General features: G+C 37.4%; 1 protein-coding gene across 2 annotated transcripts in view; it reads left to right on the top strand.

Annotated features, from left to right (window-relative positions):
* The window catches only part of TPC1 (two-pore channel 1), a 288494-nt gene that overhangs the window by 108380 nt on the left and 152154 nt on the right, over nucleotides 1-27960 (top strand). The gene's annotated exons all lie outside the window — the stretch shown is intronic.

The following is a 27960-nucleotide window of genomic DNA, read 5'->3' as shown; positions in this document are numbered from 1 at the left end:
ATGCATCCTTCCAATTCCCAAATGCAAATCTTTATACAAATTAGTCACCTACAGCAATTAAGCATTTTGACAAACAAATGGCATGCAATTCCATGTTACCTTCATTCATATGCTAAACCAAGTATAAGTTATTATGCCTCACAATCCAAATGCCATTACAGAATCTGATATAAAATGTACATCTACAGAAGCACCATATGCCGATAGATATAATAATGAAAAATACATCAAAGAACCCAATGACGAAATAGCAGCAACTTCGGTTGATATACCTTTGAGAAGCTTACAGCCAGACGTTAGGTGATTAAACAAGCTTTAGTTCAAACCCTTGTTGAATTCTGAGGATATTCACTTTGAGATTTACACAAGAGGACTCCCATGTCAAAAATGTGCCCTTTACAAGCACTCACTTGAACCCTTCATTTCTCATGAAGCTGATATATATCTACTGCAGCTGCTAATACCATGAATCAACAGCCACTGCGAATGATCAGTCATTGCCTTAAGAAGCTCGAAACTGCTGCTGCTGATAAAGAAGGAAAATCTGAATTATTCCACACCGATTTCATCCAAGAAAGCTCAATGTTGACTCCTGGTTGAAGCCTTACTAATAGCACAATTCATTTGGTGTTTTACCAATTCACTATGCTGAAACAACTTAGGAGATTTCACAATTCTTCAAGCTCAAAATTTGAAACCCTTGTTTCAATTTCTTCTCCACACAAACAAAACAAAATGCACAAGTCATAGAATGAATTTCATTTCTCTCATCTATTGGCTCATTATAATTTACAAGAAGAAATTAATCATGGCTTCTTCAACACACTTGTCATGATTTATAAAATATTTAGCTTTTGTTGCACTAGCTTTTGATCTACTTAAAATATATAATTTAATTACATTTCCCTCCATTTGGTGCACAACAAAATAACATAAAGTATATTTTAATAATTAATCTACCTCCCTTTGAATTGGCACTTTACATTATTTCTCATATGTACTTTACAATTTGATTTTATGATCATTAAATAATTTTTTTAATAATAAACTCAAATAACATTAAATGTCGTGCACTTTTGAATAATTATAACTAAAGTATTACTTTATTAATAATTAAAATGCCAGGGTGGGTTGAGGAGATGATACCTCACCCTCGTTCCTTGCACCTACAACTTTGCCTGTCATATCTTGCTGATGCTCTTAATTTATTGGTGTCCTTGCTTGTGTTTTGTGCTATGTATCTTTTTTTTGCAAGTCATTTCTTGTGTGTTTCTAGGTGTTAGTTAATTTTGTATCCCATCTTGTTTTCCTAACCCGGTAGTAGCCTGGGCTGTTGCCTCAAGGCTCATTAATGTTGGCTATGGATGTGGCCATGGGTGGTACAAAAATACTTTGGTGGAAAATTCTAACTTACATAAGCCTTCATATAAAGTGGCTCCATATGTAGAGGAAAGTTGGTCTGCGTTTCCTCCTGCAGAATTCAATGGAGGAGTCATGGCCATCTGTGGAATGGAATCAATCAGACTATTGTGGGGCTGACAGACATAGGCTGCTGTAAACCTCTAACTGGATATTTTTCCCAATTTTTCTTAAAACACAATCCAGAAGTGTAACAACAGATTTGCATGCTAAGATTTCCAATTCATTCAACAAATACCAATATCCAGCTAAAATAAATGTATTTGGAAAATAATATTGCTTTACGATCTCTCCAATGCAATAACCAATCTTAAACACAAAAATATAGTGTGATTGGTAACAAGAAAAGAAAGATTTAAGCACAAGTGAGATACTCATATGATATCTCTAACAAGACAATTGGTTTCCATACACTACTTCTTAGCTCAAGCGTTTCCATTGTCCAACTGGCTGAAAGTTGAAGCTTTCTATAACTCTCCAAGAGAGAAGAAATCCAATATCATAAACCAAGTATGGTGAAATGAGCTCCTTTTAAACAAAACTTGGCGACCCTTCACATTCCATATCTCGTCTCTTAATTTCCTTTTTAAGATAATACTTTTTCCCACTAATGAAATAAAGTGCCCATACTAAAATAGTGACATTTAATAATGTGAACTTATTTTGTGAAGTCATTTTATTAATAAATCAATTAAATCTTCAGACATTAAAATCGCTAATCAGATGGACTTAGAGAAGTTTTTACCGTATGGGTAAATAGATTAATGCATATAGACAATAAACAAGAACATGTAACATCAGTACTCCTTTTATTATTCGCATATATGCCAAAGAGATTACATAATGCTTACAATGATGATTACAATGATCCTATATACTATTGCGAAGAACCTTCTCGAGGTGTCCGTTGGCTACATGACAATTAACGACTACATGCTAATCTACCCATTTACTACACAATATTTATCGACGACATCAACCCGTCTGCTACACAATATCTACCGACGACATCGACCTGTCGGCTACACAATATCTACCGACGACATCATTCCCCCAAAAGAAAAAAGTTGTCTCCGGACGACAATTACAAAATATCCGAGACAGATTAACAAAATAGAATACATTAACTGACTAACTACAACAAGATAGATCTGTTTCTGTCACACCACTTTCACATTCGTCTCGTGCTTGTACCAAACTGGTCTCCAAACCACGTTGCATCTGCAGCCTCTGCTAACACAATACTGTCTCCTTAATCAAGCTGACCTTGATAGCCACCCGTGCTACTTTCTCTGCTTTCAACTCCTGGGTACCCTGAGCCAAGTGTCGCTGTACTGCCTTCAATTGGATGATCAGCTCCTCCTGAGCTCTCTATGCATCCATCAAGAGAGCTTCACGTCTAACACCTACTCCAAGTGCCTCAAAACGTATCACCCTTCTTGAAGGGCTTGCTCTGTGCTCTCTCTAACTCTGGTACACAGACACTCTATGCCTGCAACAGCTCCAGGTCTCATCAACTGGTCACACTTCCCATGACTAAAAACTGCATCGATTGCGGGTCTAGGGGGCATCGCCCCTAGCAGGGTCGAGGGCCAGCGCCCCCATGGGATCTTGCTGCCCAGGCATGCTCCCTGTCGCGATACAAGGCGGGGTCAAGGGGCAGTGCCCCCGTCGCCAAGACCAAATTAGCACTCCCAAAGCCACACAAAACTCCATGGAACACACCATTTTCGTGATTTTCTTCCAATCCAACACTCTTTTTGCCAACCACTTGCATTTTGTATCAGTTCATGTCTTTCCCTTCCCTTCGGCATCATACATTATTCATTCTGAACATTTTTGAGTTGTCGTTTTTTTCTTTCTTTCTTTGGCTCCTTCCTTTGCTTGTCCGCTGCTGTGCCTCTTTCATCTGTTCTGCCTCTCTATATTGTAGGGTTCCTTCTCTTTTCTTCTATCTTTCGTGGCAAAGGTTTTGACAATGTCTACTTAGCTGTCAGAACTTCCCCGAAAATATCCCTTCCTTAATACTTATGTTTCTCCCTCGGAGTGGAAAGGGAGTCCGCACGATGCCTGCTCTTCTACCCTCACAGAGATTTAAAACAAGTAAAGCCATGAACATGCAAAATACCTCCTGCTTTAATTCAACGCAGTCCGCAGAAGGTTAGGATGAAAGCCGCGGGAGATCCCACATGAAATAGGAACTTCCAAACTCTTGTCGAGACAGGGTATAAATGTATCCGAGGAGTAGCAAAATTCTTTTGCATAGTTACATTCGTGGAAGGTTAAAATAGAACAATTTGGCATCTGCGGGATATAATGTCATCCGCGGGATAAACAAGTTTACATGCGGGGATACAATACCGTTCGCGAGAGAAACAAGTTAGACGCGAGGATATAACAGGCAACGACACCAAATGTTTACCGTATGGGTAAATAGATTAATGCATACAGACAATAAATAGGAACATGTAACAACAATACTCCTTTTATTATTCACATATATGCCAAAGAGATTACATAATGCTTACAATGATGATTACAATGATCCCGAAGGGTGTATATATACTGTTCTGAGGAACCTTCCTGAAGGGGTTTGCTGGCTACATGACAATTAACTACATGCTAACCTACCCGTCGGCTACACAATATTTACTGACGACATCAACCCGTCGGCTACACAATTTCTACCGACGACGTCAACCTGTCGGCTACACAATATTTATTGATGACAAGAAGCATGTGCGATAGCTTGTTGGAAAGGTCTCGACAAGATGCTCGTAGTCAAATACTAAAGTACCAAGAATACTAAGCCCTCTGAATACTAAAAATAATAAGTGTATAGACAACCCACTCAAACAATCCCGATTGGCTAGCAACTGAAACTGTTGATGAAGGGTGCTCCCCTTAATACTACAAACCGATAATAGAAATATAGAAACAACACCAATGTGCAAGAACAGAAAATGAGCTTCTTATTATCTCCAAAAGTATGGAATTACAGATTTTAGAAACACAACATGTGAAGCCACATGGGCACCTTCCGTACGGTATTATGTAAAACTGAGCCACCAATAACCACCTAGAACTGCCCTAGAACACCCTACGAGCCTTATATAGGCAATTTTCCACCGCCTGGGAAGGTTCGATAAATTCAGCCCTAACCCTTAAGGCCAACCAACCCTAAATTATTTTATTTTTTCACATTTTACTACATAGAGTTGGCACAAAACAATTACAAATTATAATTTCATGTAGCTGGATATCGATTGTTTTTTTCTTTATCTTGTGTTTCGGATTATTAGTCATTGATTCAATCCTTTATTGTTTTATTCTGCTTTGTCCTTTTATTCGCTGTTGCTGACTTGGATTTTTTTGTCTGTTTGTTATGCTGAATTTATGCTGCTGAACAATTCTGAGTTAAAAGCTGAGTCATATTTTCTTCTCCGTAGATACTCCTAGTAATTGATCGATGCTAGTTATATGTACCATTTCCTTAATATTTTCTTTTCCTTCTGATGTTTTTTCCCTTGTATGGTTGCTGGTCAAGTCTATAAATATGTGTCATGTTTATGAGAGGTTGCAACCAATGTATTTTGTTACGACTCTCTCATTCGCATTTGATTATTATTGTTTAATTATTATTCATTATCGATACGTCATTAGGAATAAGCATTTTGATTAATAAACAATTAAAAGTACTATTATTTTGATAAATGTATAATGACAATTAAATTATTATTATAATTCATAATAACAAATAATTACAAAATTGATTAACAAATTAAATTATAATATTTTTGATTAATGGGTAATGATAACTAAATTATATTATGATTGATAAATAAATAATGATTATTATGTGAATTGGATTCTTTATTCATCTCATTAATAATACCAAGAATTATGAGTTACAGTGCTGAAAAGGATCCTTGATCAATTTTATTAAAACAGATGTTTACTTGGTTTCTCAAGGGTCATTACATGGGTGGAGATCTTGTTTAATGATTCTTCTACAATGATTGATGTCAATGGTAAATTATTTGAGCCCATCCAATTACAGAGGTCTATTAGGCAAGGGTGCCCCATTGCCCCTACTCTTTTTGTGATTTTTGTTGATTCCCTCTTCTTTCTTAGAAGTATAGAGTTGGATCCTTTGGCCAAAGGCTTTAAGCATCCTAATGATTACACTCTCTTGAATGCATAGGTTGCAAATGACACTTCTTTGTTCCCTGAGCTAGATGAGAACTTTGATAATATCATTAATAGGCTCCAATTTTTCTGTTTAGTATCCAGAACTATAGTATCTACACATGATTTGTGGGAATGTTTCTTCAAGAAGATTGAATAAAAATACTTGAAATGGAAAATACACATCCTTTTACTTGCGGGAAGAATACAAATTGTTCAGAAAATACTATCTTCTCATGCTATTTATTATGCCTCCAAATGGTTATTCTTTAATAATCAATTTGATAAATTTGAAAAGGTTTCGAGGGACTTGCTGTGGTCTTATGGTCATGTGAAGAAGAGGAGGCACAATGTATCATGGGAGTGGTGTTGCACTCTAAAAGAACTTGGAGGTCTTGGATTGAAGGACTTAAAGACACAAGGGATGACACTAGCTATAAAATGGATCTACAAGTCGATCCGTAGTAATGAGCTTTGGAAAGTTCTTATCATAAATAATATTTGTTTGTCCAAACCCAAGAAAGGTACGGGAGGGTCCAAGTTGGGACTATGTGACATCTTGATGAGAGACTTTGATATCAAACCCTTTGGCTCTGCTATTTTTTCATCATTATGGAAGGCATGGGCATATGTTAGGGGTTACCTTTGTTCCAAAGATGCAATTGGGCATTCTCCCTCATACTTAGTTATTGACAGATCCTTGTGGTGGGGTGTGAAGATCAATGGCAAATCATTAGCCTTAACTTAGTGTTGTTCTGCAAAAACCTAGATGGCTCAAGGCATTGTCACTATTGGTAATCCACTAGCGAGTAACCGACTTGGAACCTGGGATGAACTTTGTGCGGTATTTGATATTCCTTAGATGCACAAGAAACTATATACTCTAGTGAGTAAGGCCACACGATCCTTCTTCCTTAGAAGAGTTCTTTCTACTAATCAATTTCTTGAGGAGGTTAAATGGATAGATGGCACTCCACTAAATAATGTGAAGGTGAAGCATTTATACCAGATGATCAAAAGATGCCATAAAGATCCTTAAGTGGATTAATGTTTCTTGGGGTATTCATTGGTTAGAGTCCAAATGGGCTTTTTCTCTCAATAAATTTTGGTGCTGATCTTGTGAGCCCAAGACATTGTAAATAAAGTGGTTAGGTTTGCTGAAAAAAGTTGTTGTGGGTGATGTACTTCCTGTGGTTCATCTTCCCCTTATTGTTTTTTCTTTGCATGATTGTAATGATTTTGTTAGCCATCTTTTCTTTTAGTGTTGGTTTGACAAAATTGTAATGCACTCAATCAATTAATGAAAGACGCATCACTAAAGAGGACATTGAGAAAGGAAACAAGAACCTAGAGCTCTTAGATGATCCAAGATGAGATACAGTTGTAGTGCCTGATATTGATCCCCCACTAGGGAGATTTGAAACAAACAGTGAGGAAGGTAGTAATAACATAGTCGGGTAATGGAATGTTTGGAGCTTATGTTTATGTTGCTATTTCTAGAACTCTCTCGATCTTCCAAACTTTTTTTGTATTGGATAGTTAATGTCATATGGACTGATACAATAATGATTTTAATTCTTTGATGCTGAAAATGTAAAGGTTATTGATCATCGCCTATAAAGGGGCTGATAGCTTGATAGTCAGATCATGATCCAGGTAATTTATATCTAATTCAAATAAATAATTAAAATGTTATAACTGTAAAGATGCTCATTGTTTCACAATTTTGATAGAAACAAGAGGCAACCCACTGCATTGTTTGCTAACAAAGGTGTCTTACTAAAAATAGCAATTGTCCATTTCTATCAACCCTTGATTTACTATAATCAGTAAATCCTTGAATACCTAATCAACAAAGGTGCCAAAGGTCATCACCACAACTTAGTTTAGTCTAGGTGCCTTGCCAAATATAATTTTTTTGGATAGGTGAGTTACTATAAATAGTAAGTGTACCAAACTAAGCCAATTGATGAATCAGTCAATCACTGTGCATACGATGAGTCCGGGTGCCTCTGCCAAAAATAGCTCTGACCATAATTTGACTTTCTATAAATAGTAATTCCCCAATAAGAAAATCTGTTAATGTCACCATACCTCCACACTGCTACCAAACTGTCCAGGTGCCTCCAAATCTTCAATTGGACCCTCTGAACAACTTCATTAGCCTATCTTAGTCAGGAAATAGGCTAATTCTTTTTGCAGCAAAGGAGTGGTGGAAACAGAATGACACTTTATCAAAGAGCCTGTTGCTTATGAAGATATTCATAGCGAGTACTAGGATAATCTACAGGGGTGCAGCTTGAAGCAACTTTTTGAAGAGTCAAGATTACACAAGATGGCTAGCTTCCTAATAAGGATCCACAACAAAAGGAAAAACCTGGAGAAATTACAGCAGGCTTCTTAGCTGGCCTTTTGGTCCCTTAGACCGGCGGTCTTGCTGACATCATTAAAACCTTTCATTTCATTTGGAAGTTGACAATCATGAAAAAGGGGACATTACAAAACCCCAAAAAATTGTATTTTAACACAAAAGAACATGATAATTTATGAAGTTTGATATTGATAGGGAAAGTCACATGGACCTAATGTTCACTTGCACATTTATGCTTCTTATCACCAACCATCTCAAAAAGCACATGTATTCAAGGGACTCATGACTAGAGGTGCTTGATTTTGTGATGAGAAGCATGTTGAACATTAATTTACTTACCTAGCTTAGGATTTCATTATTGGCATTGACAAAAATAGAGAGATTGAAAAAATAAGTAAGCAAGGAGATATCAGTGTAAATGTTAGAATATGGAGAACTCTTTAGTGATGCAATTAGTATAAAGGGCATGAATGATGCCGACGAAACTCTGTCCAAATTTTCTCAGCTTAAGAGTGTTAACATTTTCTCATCACCAACCATCTCCAAAAGTACATGTACTCAAGGAACTAGTGACTAGAGGCGTTTGGTTTTGTGATGAGAACTATGTTGAACAGTAAATTACTTACCTAGCTTAGGATTTCATTATTGGCAGTGACAAAAATAGAGAGATTGAAAAAAAGCGCAAGGAGATTTCATGATAAATGTTAGAATTGTAAAGTTTCTGCAAATTCTGTGAGATCAAACTGAAATAATACCTTCTCTAATGCTTGCTGAAGATTATCTTTATTCAGAATTTATAAGAGATGTCAATAATGAAATTATTTTTCTGAAATCTTTTATTTCTGGAAGTGATTGAATAGGTCAGACTTGCTTAAAGGAGCAGACTTGATATTCTTTTTGCGTGTCCTTTAACTACAATCACACCCTACCTAAATACCATAACAAAAGGGCATGTCCCTTGAAGGGACATGACCCTATCTAGGTCGGCCCAGAATGCAAGGTAATGAAGATGTCAATAGACTTAACTAAAACTAGTTAAGGTTAACACAATCGATTCAAGAAGGGACGCCGATCATGCCTAGAAAGAGCAATATAAATCTTAGGCATTTCATAAGGTATTTCAAGAATGCTAAGGTCTGTGTGATCTGCACAGTCAGATCAGTATGTGATCAGAGTTATGGATTTAACAAGAATATGGAGAACTCTTTAGTGATGCCATTAGTATAAAGAGCATGAAAGATGCCAACCAAATTCTGTCCAAATTTTCTTAAGAGTGTTGACATTTTCTCAAACACTTGTCATGCAAGGTCACTGTATACAGATTTTTTGTGTTTTTGTTGTTTTTTAAATTTCATGGGCATTTTGTCATGATTTGGAATGCAAGGTAAATTTACCTAGTTCTGAAACTAATAACAGCACAACAAATCACACGAAATGGAAAACTTCAGATGCTTCATTAATTCCAACGAATTATACAAAATTTGTACCATGCAAAATGCTGAATATGATTATTGGTGATAAATCAAGATTGACATCCAAATTGTATTGAAAGCTGAATTTTGTGAATCTGGGCGTAACTGAACAAAATATTGATGCAATTTTCCCAAACCCTAGCTGCCATCACCTGCTACAGTGAAAGTACGGCTAGCTGGGTTGTATGACTGGCTGTATATTAGATTAAATTTCTTAAAAATGCAATCCAGGAAACCTCTGTTCTGATTTAACACTAAGTCTGTCCACATTCAGTCTGAAAGGCTGAGTTTCCTCTCCCAAGAAGTGATGCCAGTCCGGCCTGTAGGTGTACAGCCTGATAGGAAGGAAGAGACGATACAATCCAATATTTATTAAGCTCAATCTGCAACCTCTGTCACTACTTTCCATCAAAATTCTGAAGTCTTCACAAGTTCTGATTACAAAGGGCTCATTCACCTGATTAAAGAATCAAATTCTCAATTTATAAATTTGTTGGACTGAAGTTCACCCACAAAATAGGAAGAAGAGTGCAGTGGGGTGAACATCCAGCCCACAAGGCACAAGATTTTCCATCCTCATAGCCAGAAATATACTGAAAACTCCAAACTTGAAGCTCTCCAATATCCGGTAAGTGTAAATCTTCAACCAAAGATGTGCAAAATGAGCTCCAAAAACACCTTTCATTAGCCCTAATTTCGAACTAGGGTCACATTTCCCCTTTTATTGATAAAGTAACTTTATTTTCTTTTATTACTTTATTAAAAAGTGACATCAAGCCACTTTTTATTATTCTAGTATTGTATTATACAGTGAATATAATATCACTTTATTATTAATATTTTATTATAATCCCAAGCTTAGGAAATAATCAGTTACTCATAAAATGCAAGCTAGGGCTCAAAACCAAATTTTGTTTGAAGCTCACTAATCCCTAATACCTTCCAAACTCTTCAAGCCAACTGCAACCCTGCTCACAACAACCTGAAACTACACATGAAGTCCTAGAGTGAGTCACCTTAACAACCCATTGGCCTACGGAACCTATGATAATAGGCCAACCTCATGACCATTGCTGAGCAATCTAATAAGGGGACATGACGCGGCGTTGACATCTAAAATGATAAATAAACCTAAAGCAATTTGTATTTTAACAACAAAAATCATTAAAATATATGAAGTTTGATATTAATAAAAAATTTCCTTTCCTTGATTACCTTTTAAAAATATTTGATGCATCTTTGTCATAACAAGTATTTAAGAAAGAAATTCACATGGATGCAACGTTTAGTTGCATATATGTGCTTCTCATCACCAACCATCTCAAAAAGTTGATGTACTCAAGGGTATACGAAATATGGTCAGATGATGGTGTAACACCCTGTTCGGTTGTAGGAATTGGGCGGGAATAGGAAAGTCTAAATACTCGCATTCGCCAATTTGACATTTGTTTGCAAAATACAAAATTAGAATTAGAATTCGTCTATCCTATTTTGACCCCAAAATGAGCATAGTGGTATTCCTAAAAAAGGTGAAATAACAATAGCTTATTCTTATTCCACTTTTTAATAAACCCAATTTGATGGGTTGTCGGGTCCGTGACTTGCCGCTCAATTGCATTTTGCTGCTTGAATGCATTTTTGGACTATTTCCTCTGTTCATCCTAAGATATGAACTAGGTTGACATTATTCAAAGTTTAATATGTGATTTGTTTTAAAATGACAAAAAAGAGTAATATCAGATTTGATATCTTTTATAAACTTTCATAAAATTATCCTTACAAATAAATCTTGTATTTAGTCTTAAAATTAAAATTATGTTGAAAGATCATTTAAATATCATATTAATTACATCGACTTATTTGTATTTTTTTGTTTTTTAATATATTTAAAACTAAAATGATTTTAGTTTTGATCTTATACTTAAATTTATACTTATATTTAACATTTAAATTTTTAGAAAATGTTATTCTAGGTCAACCAAACAGGTCCAAATGATATTCCAGAACTTATTTTAAGAATGCCCAAATATTAGAAGAGAGCTTATTCCGATGTAGATGAATGCTGCATTCGGCAATTCTTACAACCAAACAAGGCCTTATTTAATGAAAAACAATATGTGCTTCTTATTATTTTTCATTCAAACATATTTGTAGGATATTTGTTTCCTTCATTACTGGAAATGTCATTAAAAACTTCCCTATTTATATTGGGTTGTTTGAACAACTCAACATATGTAAAACTAATAAAATAACCTACTGAAGAAACCTTGTAACTAATAATAATATTAAGTTGTTTTTCAACAACATAAATCACGATACCTACAATAGCAAATTAACACATATCAATACCTATGTGAACACTAATTCCCAACACCCCCCTTAGTGTGAACATGGGGTGAAAGTACATTACAATATTTGATGACCACACACAGTTGTTCACAAAAACACTATAAGATAAGAATAGGGACAAACACAACTTCTCATATTAGGCAATAGTGGAACTAGCCTCACTACGCTTAATACTTTTATTCTAGGATAGGGATAATAACTTTTACCCATGGAATCAAGGATAGGGACTACTACATCTATGCAAGGTCTTACATCAAATTTGGATAGGGACAAACATATCTATACAAGATCAAGGTTATGAGGAGGGACATACTATTTTGCTCACAACAATTATGATTTGGGATAAACAGGTCCAATCATAATCACCAACTTGTGTGATTGGGAAAAACACTTCCAATCACTTCACTACCTCATTAATGGGGACAATTACATCCATTTATTAACAACCAAAAAATGTGATTAGGGACATACACTTCCAACCACAATATAAAAAGTTTCAGAATCAAGTCCTCTTTGTTGTGTATGCAACCCTTATTGTAGATTAGTGCTACTATGATCACAAATGATATGAGAGGGTTGCCAATACCATCTGGAAACTGATCTTGGCTCTAGTCATATTGGTAGAAGTTGTTTTGTCACTAACACAATTTTGCAGCTTCGTTGTGGGTGACTCACGAGAGGTCGCTAATGTCTTCCATCCTTTGGTACCTCTATCTTCTAGTGGGGTCGCTACTTTATAGATATAACTTTTCAAAATCTTTTCATAATGCCTCCCTTCAAGATGAATTGAGCGATAATGCATCCAATTACAATTGAAGCAATGAAATTTTTATTATATGGCAATTATTGAGTCATGAAATGAATCTTTCTATAAATAAGATAATACACCTTGACTTTAACAACCTAAAAATGGACCCTATCCAAGTCTTTCGTTATACAATTTTTTTTTGATTTTTGTAAGACAAACACATCTCTATGAGAACCGATAAACCACTAAACCAAAAATAAATTATACTAACAATTTAACTTCAAATCTAGAGATATGATCTTTTACAGAATTGATTAAATAAAACTAAATTACTAATTTAAATGAGTCACACAACTCAAAGTAATATATATACTTTTCATTTCTAATATAGCTACAAACTATTATTAGAAATTAAATCATTTAAAATTTAAAACGTAAACTGACACATGTAAGTGTCATAAATGGTAGCACACTAGGTGGTAATGTACCAGATGGCAGCGTACTAGATGGTAATGTACTCCTTATTAGCAGAGACCACTACGAAGGGAACTAGTCATAGAAACCAGCATACCATGAAGATAATAATATAAGATTGGCAAAATATAACTTTATAGTTTATATTACTAGAAGTAAATTGCTCCTACCACATGCCCCTATGCTTACCTCCTACCAACTATATAGTGCTTTGAATTGGTTGTGCAAACCAATTGGTGTGACTATGCATTACATAATAACTTCATTACTAATTATTTTATTTATTACCGCTTACATCTACCCCCCGCAAAAAAACTAGTCGTCTTCCAGAGGATGAAAATAAAATAAGAACTAGTCTATTGGGACGGTTGAGAGGACGTCCTTGGAGTGGTAGTGCGTGTCCCCAACTGCTGTTGGATGAGTTCTAGATCTTTCTCTACGGTCTTCTGCTTAGTATGTGCATCCATCAACAGCCGCATGGCAACCATCAAATCCTTCTCCACCGTGCCTAGCTTTGACTCCTGCTCAGCTTTGACGGCTCGTTTCTCTGTAAGTTTGATCTGTAGTTTTTGCATTTGTTCTCCCAGTAATGCCTGTTCCCTGACTTCCCAAGCGTTCTCCCAGATCTTCTTTTCAAACTCCGGGGAGGTGGCCCAAATTACTTTTTCCATCTATGTGAGAATCCCAAGTATACCTCTTTGTCCGGGTTGAAGTTCCTTCGGAGTCTTCCACTCTATTTCCACAGCTTCTAGTGGTGGCCATCTCTCTGCAACTAACTGCTAGAGCTCTAGGTGACATCCCTCCCGCATGAAGGTGAGGAGTGCCTTGACTACTCTAGCTGTCCCTCTGTCAAATTTTTCTACTCTATCCATGATACCACGCGTAATGCCTGGGATGGCCTCTAATTCGAGAAAGAATCTCCTCACAGACTCGCCAAAGCCTGGAACTCCACTCTCTCCTATTTGTGGTTTGCAAGTCTCTTACCCTCTTGTGTAGGCGTCATGGATTTCTTTTGTCATGGCGTGAGTTTCAATTGTAGTATCTCCTACTCCAGTTGTTCCTCCTTCCATCTCTAGGGGTTGGAGGTCCTCCATATTGATCGAATACTTGGCTAACAAGCTTTCTGTCTTGGCATCCATTTCTATATGTGTCTCCACTACTAGGCTGGCGGTCACTATTGTAGAAGCTGGTATTGTTGGTGCTACTACCAAGGCAACTGGTGTTGCTGTTATGATGCCTTGAGGTGTGGCAAATTTGATCGTATGCCTTGCAATCTTATGGTGGCGAAGATCCACCATTCTTGTATTTGGCACCTGTCTTGATGAGATAAAATTAGGTATGGATGATGATTGAGAGTGGGTGATGTTTATCCTTTTCACGCTCCATTGAGGGAGGACTCCTTCCTTGTAATGACCCTTGCCAAGAAACCCTCTAAAACTCACCAATGCTGAAGTATGGGATTTTGTCAAACACTTGGCAAAAATCTGAACTGTGCTGCGGGAGAATATGTACTATGAAATTTCGTCAAACAATTGGCAAACAAAAAACTATACTGCTGGAAAGTAAGGACTGAATATGGACAAAGTGTTGAGCAACAAATCCACTCAACTTAATAATGCAAATTAGTACCGATATATTCACTCAACAGAGATATAGGTTCTTTTACAATCGGTTTGCAACTTCCAGACCAAACAATTATTTTGGCACACAAATTCAACTTTACCAATCACTTACACAGCTGGGTCAATTTCAACAACTTAATCTAGAAATCTTCATGATATATGGACAGCACATAAAATCTTAATGCCAATAACATGTACAGCTGTGACTGATTATTTCAAACCCTCATAGAAAATGCTGATACAACATGTACCTACAGCAGCAACTGAATGCAACCTTATGCAACAATGAACAACTGATTTTTCAATGCTTGGAAGACTAAACTTACACACCTACGAATGCCTCAAATACAACTAGAATGATTATAACAACTTGCTGTTTGTAACAACCAGAAATGCAAACCCAGAATTAACAAGAAACCTGTTATATTGTTGGCAGCCACCAAGAGCAAGTCCATCTTCCCATCTCCAACTGTGATTCTGATTAAATCTGCTAGGACTGGACAATAACACCTGGAACTCCAATGCAGGTCAGAAAAAGGAGTGAAACTCAAGCATCTTACTGTAGCGATTTTACTGTTCACGAGTTACTGTAGTGCGGCACTATTCCCGCGGGTACTGTTCACGCGAGTACTGTAGCGCTGTCATTATTCACCATTCAAAACAAATCTCAAGACCATGTCTTTCAATGGCATCAAGATTGATAGCACAGAGGGTTTACGTCCTCCAAGCCCAAGGAGAAAATCTCCACAATTGCCAAATTCACATAATATCCAAGCATACTAAAAAGAAGCTCTTCCATTTCTTTTATAGTGTTCTCACAAGAGCTCAATCTTTCGTTTTCTTAATGTGGGATAAAACATAACTCCCTTTATATAACTTATGTCTCCAATATGTTATAAAATAAAGGGGACTCTCTTTAATTTAAATATTTCCCACAAACTATAGTCTATGCATTAATAAAGTTAAATATTTAAATTTAACTTTATAAAATAGCTTTATCAATGCATAACAAATCTTATCAATGATAAACAAATCTTCTTGTCGATTTTAAACAATTACCATTGACATACTGCTGCCACTGGATGTCCGACCATGTCCAAGATGACTTACTATAAATAGTAAGTATGCCCAAAGTTGCCTCAAAACCCCTTAGAAAGACTTGCAATTGAAACTATCTAGGCCAAATGGCCTCCAAGTCCCTTCAATGTCTTGGTTAGCCTACGGGACTGTGGGGAAATAGGCTAACGACAACATCATGCTATGAATGCTAAAAAGGGAACATTACATTCCTCCACCTGTCTCCCTACTTCACCAAATCCGCTAGCAATTCCTCTGCCAAAACTACCAAATCCACAAAATTGGCCTAGGTAACTACCTTATGGGCCTTGTGGTATTTCCCAGTTACTCTGCGCTTGGACATGGCCCATCTCCACTTCCTCTAATACTAATCGTAGTATGTATGGGTAGAGCGGTATGTGGTACCTGCCTTGTTGGTCTAGTACTTTCAGCATAGACAAGACTCCCTATTTCTTCCAAGCCTAGTAGAGGATTGTCAAGTATTGGCACACTTTCAACATCCTTGTACATCTCGTGTGCCCTCGTTTTCGCTGCTCACTATCTTGGTATTGGAAGCCTTGACATTACTTGCTTCTTACTCAATTGTGTCTTCTTCTTCTGTTGTTTCCTCTTCTTCTTCACTAGTACTTCCTGTTGGTAGGCTTATGGCCTTCTGTGGTCTCTTCTCTCTGAGCTCTATACTATCCTTTGCCAAGGCATCCAAATGTAGCCACTAGTGCAGTGCTGGTTTTTAAGGCTCTACTCTATTAACTGGTGTGAGTGTCCCTCAATACTCTTGTGCCACCGTGTGCACAAGGCATCCAAAAAGAGAGCTATGGTATGATGGGGTACGTATAAATTTTTATGCTGTAGCTGCAAAAATTCTCTTATCTTGTTAGACAAGGCTTTTGCCCAATTGTAGAGTTCTCCACAGCTTAGCCCCTTCACCAACGAAAGCATCTAGGCTGCAATGTCAGAAGTCCTACTTCAACTTGTGAGGTTGCTTTTGATAAGATCCACAATGCACCTCCATTCCATACTGCCAATGAATATTTTTTTCAAGCTGTGATTTCATCTTGTTCTTTTGTCAAGTCCTTCTTGCAGATTAAGTCTATTAATTGTTTCTTTTCCATTGCTTCCATTTTATTTGAGGGTTTCAAACCCTTTTGTCCTTTGTTCAGCACCCTAAATACTTTGGCAAACTCTCTTGGCAAAAGTGATATTAACACTAGTTGATTCATATACTGAATCGTGGATGTGTGCTCTCGATCATAACACCCATGGATTATTGATTGAAGGACTGGTTCAAAAAATTTTAGATCAAAGATTGGCATGTTACAATCTTGTCTACCTATGATTTCCTCAATGCCATCTTTAGGTGGTGTTTGTCATCTTCTGTATTTTGCCACCACTTCTTGCATTCAAGTCCTGCTACACTTTCAAATGCAATATTGTCAGCTGATGTTCTGGCATTTGTGTTGTTACCATTTCTTTTCTTGGGAGCCATTTTTGGCTGCAAATTGATATTTTGTTTTCCCTTTTGGGCTGCCCAACCAAGGTTCCCTACACTTGTTTTTACCATTTCCGTAGCTTCCCAATACCCATGTAGCTTGTTTGATATTTTTGGTCGATACCACTTCCCTCCCATACGACATATGACATATGATGTACGACTTACTCCACCAACAACCTTTGTCTCTCAGTTTCTGGCCCGTGCTAATTCGAATCTACCTTTAGCCTTCTAAATATGGATGAGGATGATGGTGTCTTGATGTGTATGGATGGCACCCATAGTGGCGTGTGGAACACGAACACCCACCCTAATGTACCATGTGAGTCTCTGTACCCTCCCCTTTCTTTCTTATAGCGTATGAAGCACGTGCTTGGTGTGCCTTCCCTCCCTTTTGTACGATGTATGAAGTATGTGCTGGGTGTTCCTTCCCTCCTTTTTGTACAACGTACATACGAGTCCGTACCTCCGCTTTCCTCCATACAATGTAGAGCGTACAAGTGCGTGTATAGAGCCAATGTTGGCAATGTCTGATATTTTCCTCCAATTTGATGCACTTGTTCTAGGGCTACTTGTGGACCTTCGCCTCCTTATATATTTCTTTCTTAGGGTTGGGGCAATCTTTTTTTTAAAAAATTTCTTTTTCCTTTTTAAGCCGACTCTTTTTATATTTTCCCTTATTTTTATGTTTTTCCTTTTCAAGAAAATATTTACTCTTTTAAAACAACATACCTGATGTAGCTTTCTTATTATTATGACCCTTTAGTTTTTTCTACCTCTATTCAAATCTTCATTACTCCTGAGCTGTCTTTTTTATTCTTGCTCATGGGTATAGTCTTTGTGTCCATTGTGGAACTTTTCCCTAGTGTTGAAGTTGTCCTCTCTTCCTTCTTCACGGTGCAATGTTTCATCTATGATGGCTGTACCTTCCTCGTAGTCTTTGTACTCCTTCAAGCAAGAGACATCCTCCTCCTCCAATGCCACAATTTCTAACATGTTGCAGCTTGGGTGGAATTCTTCATAGTCCTCCATCTGCCAATGAAATAACCCCTTCAGAGAACCTTCGTTATTGTCCAAGCAGTTGCCAAGCCTGAGGAAGCCTTCTTTGTTAGGTTCATATTCTGTGCTAGCATGTGGGTGGTCCTCATCCGACTTTGAGTCAAATGCCAAATCTTGCCTTACTATCTGATTGTATAAGTCAATCGTATATGTCCTTTCTCCACTCTTGATTGACAACGTGTTTTTCTTCCAGTTGTGGTTGGCCTTTGCTAGTACCAACCATTCCCTCTTGCGTAGGCAATCATATCCCTTTTTCTCTAGTGAGATTGCAACAAAATCTAGTTGTGTTCCTATGACCACTTTTTGCTGTAATAGTGTACCAAGTGGTTTGAAGTCGTGTTCATCTGCTACAACCAAGTAAAATGTGGGTGGACATAACATGGGTTTTCTAATAGTTCTCCAAGTCTCCTCTAGTAAGACGTTGACACTTGATGCTCTATCTGCAATGGTGTTGGTGAGTTTGTCCTATGATCTCCATTTCAACTACTGCAGGGGTCCGCCCTATTCCTACTACAAACAACCCAATTTGTTCATCCGTAGGGCCTTCCTAGTTTTGGCTTCCTTCTCATTGTTTTTGTCCTTCAGGTTTCTTATTATCTTAGAGTGCTCCGTATGCGTCACTATCAATATTAGTTCCTCCTCTTTTTGAGATTGCCAATCACAGCTGAGGTAATGTATCCAGCAAATCCCCTACTTTCACATGAATGGTAGTTTGGAGGACTTGCTTTATTATATTTTCTTCGCATTGAAGGCGTATTGAACTTCTTCTAACTTCCCTTCCAAGTTCTTTCTCTTCATTTATTGTTATTTTTGCTTCCTTCTACCTTTCCTTCTCCACTTTAAGATCTGGCTAGAGTGTCTTTTTTGCTTGCAACCGAGTTACCATCATTCTTTGTTCCTTTGGTTTGGTTACCTTCAGCATGTTTACTGCTTTGCCTTTTGGACACTCAACATCCTCATGATTACCAAGTCCGCACCATCGGCATAGTTTGCTACCTCCACCTTGTTCATTTTGACATTCTTGTGCAAAATGTCCCCACTCACTGCACCTCCTACATTGTATCATGGGCTGATCTTTGGCATCATATTGAATGCGACTACGAGGTGTATTAGTATTATCATTGTTGCTGCTTCGTCTGTTGTTCTGATAGCCTCTTAGGGATGCATCCATATTTATTTTCCTTGGTGAAGTCGTGGGTGGTGTTTGTTCTATTAGGAGTACTTGTGCAACCCTCCCTTTCAGGTTGTACAGGCACTCTTTTAGTACATGCCCTGCCGCTCAACAAATATCACAGAATGAATTCTTGGGGCAATTGGCCGATGTGTGGCCTTCATTCCTACACTCTGTACACCATACCTCTTTGCTTCCTTTAGTTTCTTTTTCTTCTTTTATTTCTTTCATCATCTGTACAATATCTTTATGGAGTGCCTAGATTACTTTGGATTCCTCTTTGCTTTCTTCCATGCTACTTTCATCACTTGATTTCTTTCTCCCACTGGTTTTTTCTTCACTTTCAAAATCCATTTCCCTATCACATGCCTTCTTACATGTGGATGGGGGTACCATGTTCATCTTCTTTCTGATGGATGGGTTCAATCCTTCGACAAACCATCTTTTCTCTAATTCATCTGTGGGTTTGCTTTTTAGTTTTCCAATAAGTTCTTTCAACCTCCAGTGATATACCCATACACTCTAATTTTTTCCTTGTCGAGTGTTGTAGATCTCGGCCACCACCTTGTCGTCGTCCCTTAACAATTTCAATTCGGCTACGAAGGCTTGCTTCAGTTGTGGCCATGTCGCCTTTCCTCTTCTACGAGATCAGCATACCAATCTATGGCTATTCCCTTGATGGTTGCAAGAAAAGCTTTTACCCAATACTCATCATTCTATCCACTTGCTTCCCAAATTGTTATGCAGGTTTTACAATGCCTAATGGGTTCTTGCAACTCGTACCCTTTGAATTTGGGCCGTTTCTATTTGTTCGGTGTGTTCACCATCTTCCTTAGGGTTTCCTTCCTGAGATATTCTGAGTAGATATTGCTTTGTTCCTTCCCATTTGTTCTCCCTCTCCACTGTGGTAGTAGCGATGTTTCCACCTTCCAGCCATCTCCGGTTCGGATTGCCCTATGTTGGTATTGTCCGTTATTGCAAGTCACTCAATCCCTCAAACAACATTTTCTAGCAAGATTGCAACTTCGTTCTCCAGGGGTCGTTCCTTGTCTTCTCCCCTTTGTTTGTTTCGTCCTTTTTCTACGAATAAGCATCGCCTCTTAGCTTGTTGATGGGCTAAGACTGTTCGTTGTACACCCTCCTTTGTGTTGGCCAATTTGATTTCCTTTGAACGTCTCTGATCCTTGTTGGGAAGGAGGGGCGTTAATTTCTACCTTCCTGAGTTCCTTGCCCCTCTCCTCCAACGGGGGTTTTCACGGCGGTTGATATCCCTCAGTTCTTGCATTTTACAATTCCGCTTGTGGAACCTCTACAATGTCTATTGTATCCTTTGTTCCCTTCTTATTTCCTCTCTCCTCCTCAATTGTTACTAGCCTTCATGCCAGAAGTCTCAGAAGTGTTTCAAGGAGATCGTACATCGCCTCATTCACCATGAGTTTGGCACGTACTATGTCGGTGAAAAGAGCCTACTTCTTTGCCTCCTTTCGCACGTACTTGTCTACCGCAACGACCCATGTTTGAACTAGGTCTAGTGTAAGCTGATCCTCCCTCGTTACTTCCCTTTCTTCCATGTTGCTATCATTGATGATTGTTGCTCAAATGCTCTGCCCATTATGCCTCCATCTCGCTTGGTTACCAAACCACGGGTTTGAACATAGGGAACGACACCAAAATGTAAGTGTCATATATGGTAGCATACCGGGTGGTAATGTACCAGATGGCAATGTTCTACTTACTAGGAGAGACCACTACAAAGGGAACCGGTCATAGAAACTGACATACCATGGAGATAACAACATAAGATTGGCAAAATATAACTTTATTGATAAACTCTAAAGTTTACATTACCAGAAGTATATTATTCCTACCATACCCCCCATGCTTACCTCCTACTCATAGTTCAACTTCTCGTTCTTGGCCACTTCTCGGCGAGGCCAAAATTTTTTTTCTTGGCAAATATCAGAGAGAAATCGGCAACTTCTCCGAAAAATATCGGGAAATAAAAAATGTCTTTAATTTAATAAAAAATGCATTTTTTTCACAAAATTCAATAAGTAGATGCATGTATTGAGTCAGTAAATGAGTAAATCGCATCCTCATGTGGAATGCCGATGTAGTCACAGTCTACAGATTTTGAACTCTGAAACAAGCTACAAATAGTAAATACCGAATTGTCTTTGTCAAAATATAAGCAAATACAAATGTCAAGTTCAATATGAAACTAGTCTACATCTTCCTCTTCCCCATCCTAGTAGTTCTAGTAAAAACTATGGGAGAGGGAGGGGGTCTAGCAGCTCTAGCCGTAGCAGTTGTTTGTGGTGGTGTTGGTGTTGGCCCTGGCAAGGACTCCTCATCATCCTCATCCTTACTATCATTGTGCTCATTGTCACTGTCCTCAGACTCCTCATTCTCACTGCCCTCCTCCTGAATGTCGTCTAGTCCCATTGCAAAACCACCCTCCTCCATAGCCTCCCTCTCCAACTCATATTTCATCCTCAGTGAACAGTGAAGGCTGCTCCTGTGTTGTCCAATCGCCAAAAGGATCTATGTCATCCAGATCAAGTGGCTCAGTTGTTGCTGCCATTACCTTTCTTATGTGCAACTTGAGGTTATAATGCAGAAAGACAAGGTCATTTAGGCATTTTTGTGCCAACTTGTTCCTCTTCTTTGTGTGAATAGATTCAAACAAGCTCCAAATACGCTCACAACTAGATGAGCTACAAGGCTGACATAAGATGCGAAGAGCAGGCTTTTGCAGATTTGGGACATTACCACCCCAATTTTGCCACCGAGCATCTGCAAGATAAATATTAAAGAGTTAGAAAGCAAGATCAGGACAAGTTTTTGTAGCTTATTTATCTACTTAACATGCATGTGAGAGACTTGAAATTCCAAATATTGTACTTGGTGTCTGAGTCTGTCTGCCTCTCTTTGCCAAGGCTGAGGAGAATAGTTTGCCCGTTGCATTTTGATACACTTCCATCTTGGCCACAATGAGGTCTCTCACCGCAATGTCGAGTACCATCCTTTGCATGCATTCACTAAAGCCCTCCATGACCTCTCCATTGGGATCCGCATATGATGGAGAGAAGCGGTAACAAGAGTTGAGGAAATACCCTGCTGAATGAATGGGTTAGTGGAGCTGATTGCTCCTCTAACCAAGGGCTTCACCACCTACAATTGAAAAGTAGAAAAAAATTATTAATTAGAGAGTAGGGTTATAAAATAATAATGAAAGATTTGATTAATAAGTACAAAAAAAAATCAAATTTTGAAGTTTCCAACTCACATTCACAATTTCTGAAGGTCACTCAAAAAACTGGATGTCAAACACAATGCGTGCAACACTCTGCCCATCGACCTTCTTTGAATAACTTGACTGTAGCCATTTTGGACACACAAACATCTGCCTCAAAGGATTCATATGTTTAAGAACTCTTTGCAATGTTAAAAAAATTGTTGCAAATCTTGTGACCGCGGGTCTAACCAACTCCTCGTCTTTGGTGTAGTCTCTCATCAAGCGAAGGACCCAAGGGTGATTGTAGATATATTTTGTTATCGTCCTTGCTTCCTCTACAACTGTTTTCACCCAATTCAATTTCCCTATATCCTCCAAAAGAAGATCTATAACATGCACTGCACAAGGAGACCAAAAGAGTGTGTTATGCTTTTCTTGTAAGATCCTACCCATTGCCACATATGCCGCTGCATTGTCAGTTATGATTTGCACCACATTTTCAACCCCAACCTCTATCACAATATTCTCTAGCATTCGAGCCAAAGTCTCAGCCGTCTTTATCTTGTCCGAGGCATCCAAGGATTTAAGAAAGACCACTTGATCCTTGCAAGAAACTTAAAAGTTGATGATAGTACGGTTTCTTCCATCTGTCGATCCATCTGAAAGTATGGTGCAGCCATACTGTTTCCATTCTAACCTTTGCTCTTCAACCACATCTTTACCCCTACAAACAACATCTTTCAACAATCTACAAGCAAAAAATAAAAAATGAAATTCATTTAAGTACACGAGTTTGATTAAGAAAAATTACTTTCGACAAAAACAAGTAAATTGTAAAACTGTAAAAGTATTAAAGTTTGAAACAAGTGAATTACCTCCCACTCAAAGCTGCAGGAGTAGGTGGTTTGTAGTGCTTTCCTGCTACCGTACAACCAGTCACAAAATTCAGACAATATGGACTTGTTGCAACGTTGAAGGAGAGCTTGTTAAAAAACCAAAAATCAGCACATTGAATGTCAAGTTGTGTATGCACACCACAGTTCCATCCGGTACCATCCAATGATGGTTGTGCTCCAGGTGTGTTTCTATGCACAAAATAACCATCAATAGAAGAGTTTTGCGGTCTACTAGACCCAGTAGATGTGGAAGTTGAGCCTGGAGACCTGCCACGAGTAGGTGTGTTCCGTACACGGATCCTTGGGCCACGAAAAGAGCCCACTATCCCTTCAACTGCTTCTTCTTCTTCTTCAAGGGTGGCTGGGATACCTAGTCATATGACACAACCCACATCATCTCATTATGAATAATGATAAATTGATAATTGTTTTAGCAGAAGCATTAGTCGTGATTAGAAAATAATAAATGATTGTTAAAAGGAAACATACCTTGCGATTCATAAATGGCTGCCCTCATGGCCAATTTTGCCCTTTCCCTTTTCAACTTCTTCTCTTCTTGGGCACTAAGCAAAGCAATCATCTCCCTTTTTATTTCCTCCGTAGTCGCATCACAAATCCTTGTGTCACGCTTTTCTATACCAGCAAGGTGGTACTTCAAACGAGATATGCCTCCACGGATTTGTCTTTCACATTTTATGCATATGACACTATTATACTCTGTTCCTTCAAAGACATATTTCCATGCAAAGTCTCTAGCCCCTTTAGGGCACGTGCCTATGAATCTAGATGGACATGCTACAGGACCATTGGAAGATGCTACAGCTGACCCAGATGCAGAGGAAGCCATATTTGCTGGAAAATCAGAGAATTAAAAAAAAAAATGTATTAGTCTTAAAGTTTTGAAATTATTGAGAAAAGCTTGATTGTTTTTGGGAAAATTGCAAAAGGATGGTGTTAGGTCTTTGACTCTTTGTCATGACTCATTCACTCTAAAACTGTAAAATGTCTTAGAGAACATTACAAATGCAAGATATGCAAGTATGATGCAAGATATGCAAGTATGGGAAGACAAAAAAAAGTTTAACTCAAAAGAAAATAAAATTGAGAAACTTACTTGTGGATCCGGATTTTCTTGGAAAGAGCTTTGAATCCGCTTCGAATCCACTGGAAATCGCTACAAATCATTTCCAATCACCTAGGTGCTGCTCCAAAACCCTTGTCCTCCACCCAAGACGCCAAACGCAGCAAATGAAACAAAGAAATTGCGTTTTTAAAATCCCAGCTATATACTGGATGCCGCCCGCGAGAAAACAGTAAGTTATCACGATAAGTTGGCGATATATCGCCGTCTTCTCACCAACTTCTCACGGCGATAAGTTCAACTTCTCAGTGCCCTAAAGTGGCGATAAAAACTTGAGTTTTCTCGCCACCAAAAACTTCTCGCAAGAAGTAGACTTGTCGGCGATAAAACGGCGAGATTTTGAACTATGCTCCTACCAACTATATAGTGCTTCGAGTTGGTTGTGCAAACCAACCAATGCGAATATTTATTACATAACAACTTCATTACTAATTACTTTGTTTACTACTGCCTACAACACCCACATGCTGAAGATGGAAAAAGGATTAGACGCCGAATTAGAATTCTTCATGATAACAAAATGTTATCTCATCATTAAGCTTCCTGGTAAAGTAGCTCATGTTGCTTGAGGATGTAATGTCCTTGATCATGATGACTTGGAATTATCGAATAATGTTCTTATCCCTTAAATTTACAGATGAATTCTTTCTATTAAAGATTGTTACTCTCAATGTTAACGTTGATGCTTTACTCAATCATTTGATCTATCTTGTTTGAATAGACTTTGGCTCATGAACCCAACATGTATATGGATTGAACTATAATGGATTATTAATGTAAGATATACCCTTTTGCATATTGTTATTCGTGGATACTATAACTGTAGATCTTTTGATCTACAAGTGGATTAGTTTATGTCAATTGTATAATCCCTAATTAGGAGCCATATTTGCATATTGAATGAATTCGTAATGAATAGATTCGAGATGTACAAGATGACTCTATTCTTATGTAATGTCTTCTATTTCTGTTACAATTCTCTTTTCTTGTTCCCACTTCCAGTTCTAATGAACGCAGACGTCTATACTCCCTTAGTATGGTGATGCTCACTATGTCATTTTAGGTCTATAGTTTGATGAATATCTTCAATGTTATTTATTCTCGTATTCTATTGTTCATGGGTGTGTTGTATAAGCTCCACGTCATGCCACTTCTCTTGTTTTATGTCTATCATTTCTGAGAAGTCCTGTTTAGTCCCTTGCTTAACTGATTCGTTCTTGGTGGTAGAGATTTACCCAATTGACTATTACTCCCGCCTTTTGATCTGAGTTGCTTATCTTCTTGCTTTGGTGACATCTGTTTCAAGGGGAGAGTGATTCCATCTATGCCCTGATTGACAACAACATATATGCTCTTTATATAAGTCAATTTGAGACTCCACCTTTGATATCCTACCCTTTCCCCTCGGATACATATATTCTTCTCCATCTAAAGCTATTGGCCCTGCATTAATTGATACAAATCATTTGTCCCCTGGTCAATGTTCTTATTAACTCTGTCTCCGTAATCTACGAATGGTCAATTGATGTGCACCTTTGTTGTTTCATAGCTCCTTTCCTTGTCTGATTTGATGGCATTATTTCCTTTGTTCGAGCGGTGTATTTGGTGCTTCTAAGTTCTTTGTCTCTATCTGCCTTTTTCTCCCCTTCCCAATAATTATCCTATCTTTATATATCCGTGAGTGTTAATAGTCGTGGCTATTCATTTTATATATTTGATCTTTTAATACAAATTTAATATATTATTATACTTAAATGATAATACGAATGTGCATTATATGAATTATTTATATTTAAGTTCTGAATCTTTAAATATATATTGATGATTATATTACTACCTTGTTTATAATTGTTTTTATCATTTATTGTAGTGATATTATTACTTAGTAATAATAATATTAAAACATTATATTCATTTAGTATATTATTATTATTTTTATCTTCATTTTTAATTCATTTATATGCCATGATAATAATATCATTTATTTTAATATGTTATATCTTTATTGCATTATAATATATTCTATAATACCCCTCTATTATCATTATATTGATAATATAATTAATAAGTATTATTATAATTTATTTACTCACTTTTATTATTATTTTGTTATCATTTATTATTTAATTCTATTGAAGGAAAATAGGGGACATGACAGAGGTTGCTTTGTTTGATCCTCCTTTAAATCTTCTAATAGTTTTGATGGGTGCTTTGGTTCATTAGGCAACACTGGTAACCATTTTACCTTTTATTGGTGGCTAATTTGGATGATTAATGGAAGGATGGGTGCATATATATTACATAAACTGTGGGTGTGTAAAAGAATCATAGTACATACAGCAGTCAGTTTGTATTTGGCGACTCCCTTCGATCACAACTATCTGCAGATGTGTATCATATATCCTCCCACAAGATTACACTGTAGAAACCTCGTATACTATGATAAATAGAACTAGAATGAGGCTCAAAAATTTCAGGGACATCCACCAACAAATGTAATAAAACTAAGGGAGAGAACCATTGTGGCAGTACACAAAAGTTCCTAGAAATTGTCTAAGAAAACAGATTTACAGGGAGAACATAGACAGCGACCTTGAATCAACACGAGCAGATTCTATATATATTCTCCAAGAATATAGACTCGGTCTTAAACCGAATGAAGATTGCCTCCTATGTATCTCACTAATTTGCGGTCGCAACATCAACATGGGCTGACTAGTTTGCCTCTGCTATAAATGGTCTGCTAATTTTAACTACTGCTTTTTTTTCTCCTTTACAATGTAATTGAGCTTAGTGATAGGAATGGCTCACGGAAATCAAGAATCTGTCACCTTTACTCATGCAGTGGCCTAACACTTTGCAGATGAAATACGATATACTTGCGAGTTTCACAAGGTTAAAACAAGACAACACTGCTCAAAAATACAATTGAATTCATACATTATGAATAGCTGGCAAAGTTGATTTACCCTTGAATCTCAATTGCTCTGATACCATATAAGAAATATGGGCCGATGAAGCTGTAACTGATTTAATACAAAATAATTCAGGCTTCTCATTATTTTCATTCAAATACAATACATATTTATAAGATTTCTATTTCCTACATTATAGGAAACCTCATTATAAACTTCTCTATTTATATTGAGTTGTTTCAAAATAATTCAGGCTTCTCATTATTTTCATTCAAATACAATACATATTTATAAGATTTCTATTTCCTACATTATAGGAAACCTCATTATA

This window comes from Cupressus sempervirens, chromosome 3 (genome assembly GCF_028749045.1).
Source record: "Cupressus sempervirens isolate cs-2001-9-10 chromosome 3, ASM2874904v1, whole genome shotgun sequence".
In the NCBI taxonomy this organism is placed as follows: Eukaryota; Viridiplantae; Streptophyta; class Pinopsida; order Cupressales; family Cupressaceae; genus Cupressus; species Cupressus sempervirens.
The sequence above is the reverse complement of the archived record's forward strand: the minus strand, read 5'-3'. Positions and strand labels throughout refer to the sequence as shown.